Here is a 7,951-nt window from a genome sequence, read left to right as displayed (position 1 = left end):
ACTTACTTACATTGCCTCTTCCAGGTATACATATTGCTTACAACCAATACAGAGAAGAGAAAACAAAGGAAACGTGATAAGTTGATAAACTACTGGTATAAAATTTAAATTCTGGCTCAAAAGCAATGACAAAATAAATATAGTGAAACAAACAAGCACACAAAAGATTTAAAACTGGAGATACAGAAAATTCAAAGCAAGGAGAAAAAAAGAAAATTATTATAACTGGAGTTAAAATTTTTAAAAAATGGTATTTATAATTAAGAAATTAATTTAAATGAAACTAATGTTAGAATAAAAACAAAATTGAAATCAACATGAATGAAGGGGCTAAAGCATGCATATATGATTGAAAGAGCAAGACAACTCACAGGAATAGCTAAAAATCAAGTGGAAGTAAGATTATGACTAGAAAGAAGCAGCAGGAGTGAATGGATGGAAATGAAAAAAAGATCTGCCGATATATTCACTCCATGGGAGTCTGTTATTAGGGCACCAGCTTCTCCATTTTACCTTACCCTGTAAGTGGGACCACAGACCTTCCTTGACGAAGGGATCTCACTGATTAAGCAGCGTAGTCTCCTTATCTGATTTCTCCCTAGTGACAAAGTCTCAGACAAGGTCTTCTGTTATTTGGAAACTTCGTCCAATCATCAAAACCCCAAATCAGTAGTAATTGAAGAATCTGCTTTTTAGGAATCTAATGCCGCTCTGATAATTTTTATTCTCATGTTTTTCTAATTAGGTATATCATTATTTACCTCTATTTTGTCTTTCACCTACAATACTGTTTGCTTTTCTTTGTCTCCTCTTAACATTTGTATAAAAAATTGTGTGTATTTATACAAAGTGGTTTAACTAAATAGTACTGTTCTTTAAAAGAGAGAATGAGGCCAAGCAAGGTGGCTCACACCTGTAATCCCAACAATTTAGGAGGCCAAGACAGGTGGATCACAAGGTTAGGTGATAGAGACCATCCTGACCAAAGCGGTGAAACCCCTTCTGTACTAAAAATACAAAAAAATATGTGGGTGTGATGGTGCATGCCTGTAATCCCAGCTACTTGAGAGGGAGAATCGCTTGAAACCAGGAATTGGAGGTTGCAGTGAGCCGAGATAATACCACTGCACTCCAGCCTGGCAACAGAGTAAGACTCCATCTCAAAAAAAAAACAAAAAACAAAAAAAAACAGAGAGAGAGAATGAAGTTGACTTCAGATATTTAGTTGTTTGTTTCTTAAACGCAGGTCTGCCATTTTTATGGATGGTATTATCATTCTAAAATGCTAATGTAATAAAGACACTGCAATAGAGCTAATTCATAGCCAAAGAACTGCTGTTTAAGTGCCTACCTATGTTGTGAATCTCTTTCAAGCTACATTTTTATGCACTTTGCTTTGGTCTTCTAATATTTCTATGGTCTTGCATTTCCAGCTAGATTGTGCAATCTCCTAGGACAGGGACAGTATACTTTTACATCCTCCATAGTTCTTTGTACAGTGCTGAGTAAAATGACTTTTTAATGAATGTGTGGTGAATTAATGATACAGTTCTGATGTGCATACAACTGGACTCGTGTGGCACCTCTAAGTTACCAAGGGTTTCAAGTTAATCTGCAGTTAAACAAAAGTGGCTAGCTTTATTGAAAAAATAAGCTTTTTCTAAATTCTTTTTTTTAATTGCATTTTAGGTTTTGGGGTACATGTGAAGAACATGCAAGATTGTTGCATAGGTACACACGTGGCAGTGTGATTTGCTGCCTTCCTCCCCATCACCTACTGTTTACAATAGCTTTTTCTAAATTCTAATAGTCCCTAATTCAATTTGCAAAACAGACAAGCAAAAAACAAAGAAAAACACACACAAAAAAATGCAGTTAGCAGCCAGCCATTTCAGAATATTGTTTATTCAATTGCATTTTACTGATTTATTTCAGAAATCTTAAATAATTCCTATGTAGTGCACATCTTTTCACTTTGGCAGAAATATACATAAAGAGTAAGGAGTCGATACATTAGTATTTGGCAAGAACACTTACTATATTGGCCAGGTTCTGTTGTTTATTTTATTCAAATATTTGTATTTCACAAAAGCCTTACACAGAATACTGTGTGTATTATGTAATACTGCAAGCTCATTCTTTATGCTGCATATGGTTTTCTTTTCATAACTAGCAAAAGATGTACTATCTCCAGATTTTTTAATGATCGCCATTCTAAATGGCGTGAGATGGTATCTCAATGGAATATTATGCAGTCATCAAAAATGATGAGTTTGGGTCCTTTGTAGGGACATGGATGAACCTGGAAACCATCGTTCTCAGCAAACTGACACAAGAACAGAAAATCAAACACCACATGTTCTCACTCAGGCGGGTGTTGAACAATGAGAACACATGGGCACAGGGAGGGGAGCACTACACACTGGGGTCTGTTGGGGGGAAATGGGGGAGGGACGGGGAGGTGGGGAGGTGGGGAGAGATAGCATGGGGAGAAATGCCAGATATAGGTGAAGGGGAAGAAGGCAGCAAATCACACTGCCGTGTGTGTACCTATGCAACAACCTTGCATGTTCTTCATATGTACCCCAAAACCTAAAATGCAATTAAAAAAAAAAAGATGTACTGTCCTCAGTGCATTTTTACTGGCTCTGGTTCAATGCAAATCTTTGACAACTTACAGTTTTCTTAAGAATTATTTTAAGTTGTTTACTTCTTGTCACTGCAGACTCTAGCTCAAAATCTGCTTCTTGGGATCTCACTACTTTGCCATTACACAGTCTTTCTTTTCCCCAACTTAAATGTTTCAATGGATCATTGAGAATTTATTGATATAAATAGGATCATAGGAATTGTTTTGTTTTTCTTTTCTTTTCTTTTTTTTTTTTTTTTTTTGGCCGATCTTATTCTGCTGCTCAGGCTGGAATGCAGTGGCATGATTTTGGCTCACTGCAACTTCTGCCTCCTGAGTTCAAGGGATTCTTCCACCTCAGCATCTCAAGTAGCTGGGACGACAGGCCCGTGCCAACACACTGGGAAAATTTTTGTATTTTTTGGCAGAGAGGGAGTTTCACCATGTCGATCTGGCTGGTCTCAAACTCCTGGTCTCATGATCCAAAACGCTGGGCTAATTTTTGCATTTTTTTATAAAGAGGGAGTTTCACCATGTTGGCCAGGCTGGTCTCAAACTTCTGACCTCAAATGATCCACCTGTGAAAGTGAGGAATTTTTAAAGGACTTTCAAGTAATAATCAAGTAGGTACTACATAAAAAAGACACACCCAAATTTTCTTCATTTACTTTATTCATGAAATTTTTAAAATGTGATGAGATATAATGCTGAAAAAAGAACCATCTTGATAATCCATGCATTAATAAAATCTTAGAAAGTGCCACATTTCTTTAGATTATGCTAAGTCAAAAGACAGGCCAAAGTAGCTTTGCTTTCCAATGATCTTTGATCTTTATTTTCTTTACCAATTCAAAATACACTTTGAGGAGCCGGGGGCCGTGGCTTACACTTGTGATCCCAGTACTTTGGGAGGCCAAGGCAGGCAGATCACTTGAGGCCAGGAGTTCGAGACCAGCCTGGCTAGCATGGTGAAACCCCATCTCTACTAAAAATATAATATTAGCTGGGTATGCTAATATTGATGTGTGTCTGTAGTCCCGGCTACTCAGGAGTCTGAGGCAGAAGAATCCTTTGAACCCAGGAGGTGGAGGTTAAAGCGCGTGGAGATCATGCCACTGCACTACAGCCTGGGTGACAGACCAAGACTACCTCAAACAAACAAACACAAACAAACCACTAGGCCACCATTTCCATAAGGCAACATATGCCCATGGCCTGCAGTATCTGTAGCCTTATCCATCAGTAAGTTTTAAATGAATCCTTCCATTTAAAACTTCAGTTTACGCTGTCGACAGTGGCTTTGATAAAAACAGGAAGGTTAACATTATTTTCAAGTGAGAAAAAAATAAAAAAAAAACAACTTGTGGGATTAATGGAGAACATAGCCTTCTCCATTAATCATAAGTCCCACCCCTCCCAGTAAGTATGATGCATAGACATTGGCCACTCCTCCAGCCCCTGTAAACTGTTGAGATTGTAATCTTTGCTTTACAATGTATAAAAGACAAGTGGATAGAATGGAAAACTGAGGGGTAAAAGCTGACTTCATTCAGAATATGGGCATAATCAAAGATAGATTGGGTAAAGTAAATGATCGGAAATTGAGGAGTAAGTCCAAGTTTAGATTATTTAAAGAATTCCTGCCTATTGCATCTCACAGCCAGTTTTGCATCTGTTTTTTTGTGGATTGTTCATTTAATTTCATTTTTATTTTTGTTACATAAGATTGATAATAATACTATTAATTATTGAATTGATTCCAAGATTCAGTGAAACTCTTGAATTTAATAATTAAAATAATAATGCAAATAGTAGTAATAACGTCAGAGAAACATTATAATGAAATAAAACATTTCAAAAAAGATATTATTTCAAGTTGTCCGATGACTTACCTGACATATTGTGAAGTTATGCACACAAATACAAATGGTGGCTTTTTGTAATTCCATTTAAAAAATATCCCATTTTACTGATTTTTCTGATTATTTCTCTTTCAGATATCTATCCTAGAATTCTCTAGTTTTTAAATTATATAGGTTTCTTTTGCATAAAATTAAATATTTGTTAGATTAATATAAAAATATTCAAGTCTAGACGAAAAAGTCATGAAAATCAGTTGTTCCCTCGTTTGAGTAATGCTTGCTGCTATAATAAACTCCAAGCTTTTAGTGGCTGAACACAAAAGAACTTTATTACTTGCTCATGTAACAGTTCAGTGAAGGTGCTCCTGCTTTGTAGGTGGCATTTTTTCATACGGGATGCAAGGATTCAGATTTCTTCCTTGTGAATTTGCACCCTTAAGGGACATAGGGTCTCTTGAATTCAGATTCAACTAGGGAAAGTGAAGGGCTTGCACAGAAGGCACATTGGCTCATTTTGGAATGGAAGAGCCAACTATACTCGAAATTTTATTGGCAAAAGTAGTCACATGGCCACACCTAGACACAAGGAGTATTGGTAAATACTGCCACTGGCTAGGTAGCTGCTTTCCAGGAAAAAAAAAAATACGTGAAAGGAGAATCACAAATTTTGGTAGGCAACATGCCATCCAACACAGGCAGTCCTGTCTGCCAGCATTAATGAATCCCTCTGTTTGAAACCTCAGTCTATACTGGCTGCAGTGGCTTTGGTAAGCAGGGAGGTCAACATTATTTTTAATAGAGACACAAGAGAACTAAAATCCACTTTAGTGATATCTTCGATAAAACATCATTTAAAAATTAATATAGTAATTTTTTCCTATACAGAAATAATTGAGAAGAGTAAACACTTAAAATATAGTTAAATAACACAAAATGCTCTTCATAGGTTGCTATGGTCTGAATGTGTTCTCCTCAAACTCACATGTTGAAGTCCTAACCCTCAACATGATGATATTTAGGAGGTAATGCCTTTGGGAAGTGTAATCACGTGACAGTGGGATTGGTGCCCTTTCAAAAGAGGACTGAAAGAGACACCATGCCCCTTTCACTATGTGAGAACATGGTTAGAAGGTATCTATGAACCAAAAGTTGGTTCCTGCAAAATGTAGAATCTACCTTGAACTTGGATTTCTAGCCTCCAGACTGTGAGAAATAAATTTCTGTCATGCATAAACAACCCAGTGTGTGATATTTGTCATAGTAGCCTTAATAGACTAAGACACAAATATATTGCCATATAAGTGTAAGAGGAGGAAAGAAGAATGCAATTAGAAGGAAAAAATAATAAATTAAGGAACAGAAAAAAGAAGAAAGCAGAAAAGATAGAGGCAGTAAAAATAGATCTATACAAAGTAAGCAGCAGGGCAAGGGAGGGGAGAAAGAGACCAACAGTGCACAGGGTGGAGAGAGGCAGCTTTTGAAGTGCATGCTGAAAGGTAGGCCCAGTTATGCACTTTGGTAACGTCCTTTAGAGCATTCTGGACTCTTCATCTATTTGAACTGTGGTAGAGCTGGTTAACCTTGCTAAGAGCTCCTCAACCCCTTTAATCCTAAAGTCTTTGAGGCTCCACTCTGAATGGAATAACTGGAGCAACCCAACAGGATAGAATTTAATTTCTAAACCCAGGTATCAGCAACCAGAAGAGCTACATGATATCAGTGGCAATTGGTCCCATAGTTAGTTCATTCTTCCTTTGAGGCATACATCCAGATAAATAGGTAAATTATACCCATATATATATATAATAGGTAAATAATATATATGCATTAAGATTTCTATTGGACTGGAAATTATATTAGTTTTAGGACAGTATTAAACAAATACTCAAAAACGTAAATGTACTTAACTAACTAGCTTTTAAAGAAAAACCTGAATTGGATGCCTCCATAGTCTATTTTGTGTTGCTACAAAGGAATACCAGGGGTTGAGTAATTTATAAAGAAAATAAATATATTTGGCTCACAGTTGACAGACTGTACAAGAAGCATGGTATAAGTATCTCCTTTGGTTAAGGGCCTCTGGAAGCTTTCATTCATGGAGGAAGGCTAAGGCAAACAGGCATCATATGGCAGAAAGAAGAGGGCAAGAAAGAGTGAGCAAAGAGGTGTGTCACAGTCTTTGGAACAATCAGCTCTAACTAATAGAGCTAGAATGCACTCGTTATGGTAGGGAGGACCCAAGCCATTCTGGAAAGATCTGCCCTCACAACCCAAATACCTCCCAATAGGCTGTACCTTCATCATTGGGGATCAAATTTCAAATAGGTTTTGGAGGGGACAAATATCCAAACTGTATGTTGCCCCTTTATTTTATAGATACAGAATCTCCCTTTGTTTCCCAGGTTGGCTTCAAGTGATTCTCCTACTTCAGCCCCCTGAGCAGCTAGGACTACAGGCATGCACCACCAAACCTGGCCAGTCTTTCTACTTTTTGTAGAGATGGGGTGTTGCTATGTTGCCCAGTCTGGTCTAAAACTTCTGGTCTCAAGCAGTCCTTTCACCGTGCCCTCCCAAAATGCTGAGATTGTAGGAGTGAGTCACCGTGCCTGGCTCCATCATGCCACTTTTAACTAAAAGATACTTTTTTCTCAATATTTATGTTCTCTTTCTTTCCAAACTACTAATCCAAAGTTAGGTAATTTCTGTAGAACTAGACTAGACTTAGACAAATTTCTACACAAGTAAATCATAACAACAAAAATCAGGCTCCAATAGTACTAGGCAGTAGGTTAGTGTACTTTAGAATTTATTTCCATTTAATCCAACAGATTCAATAACTATCATGCCAATTTTTATATCAATAAGTATCATTTTCTTAAACTTACCCTAGGAACCTGTGCATTTTATCCTGTCTGGTATGACTGAATTAAAGTGTTGGCTCTAGTTGAGTATAGAATGGGCACCAATAGTATTAATAAAGAGTAATGGGAAAGCGGCAGGTCAAATATTAGGAAATTATTGGGTGACTTAGCCAGGCAAGGGAGGTTCCGCTGTCAAGTTTGACCATGAATGTAAGGATCCAAGGAAGAAATAACTGGCCATTGCAATTGGGGTACCAGTTGCAGATGAGTGTCTTCCAACTCTGCACTTAGAGGTGAATCTTTCTTTCCCAAACCCACTATGGTTCAGATATACTCTCACTGGCTTTTAACTATATTTTACAAGAATCACTTGAGGGTAGTATTTCAAACAATTTGAAGACGAAGAATTTTTTCAAGTGTACAATTAACCCAGTATGTTTTTACTTTAAGTTATTTTATATTATTTTGTTTTACCTCCAGAGAATACCATATTTGAAGATAAAAGCTGTTGTATTAGTATTAAGTGAGATAACAATCAGGGTAGCCTGAAGGCTGAAATTGAACAAAAGAAAATAAATTCAGAACAACAAATTACTATA

General features: G+C 36.9%; 1 protein-coding gene across 3 annotated transcripts in view; it reads left to right on the top strand.

The window, feature by feature from the left end:
• Positions 1 to 7,951, top strand: part of ADGRB3 (adhesion G protein-coupled receptor B3) — a 741,588-nt gene that overhangs the window by 44,369 nt on the left and 689,268 nt on the right. The gene's annotated exons all lie outside the window — the stretch shown is intronic.

This window comes from Sapajus apella, unplaced genomic scaffold, assembly GCF_009761245.1.
Source record: "Sapajus apella isolate SASKATOON/1434 unplaced genomic scaffold, GSC_monkey_1.0 scaffold6, whole genome shotgun sequence".
Classification (NCBI taxonomy): domain Eukaryota; kingdom Metazoa; phylum Chordata; class Mammalia; order Primates; family Cebidae; genus Sapajus; species Sapajus apella.
The sequence above is the reverse complement of the archived record's forward strand: the minus strand, read 5'-3'. Positions and strand labels throughout refer to the sequence as shown.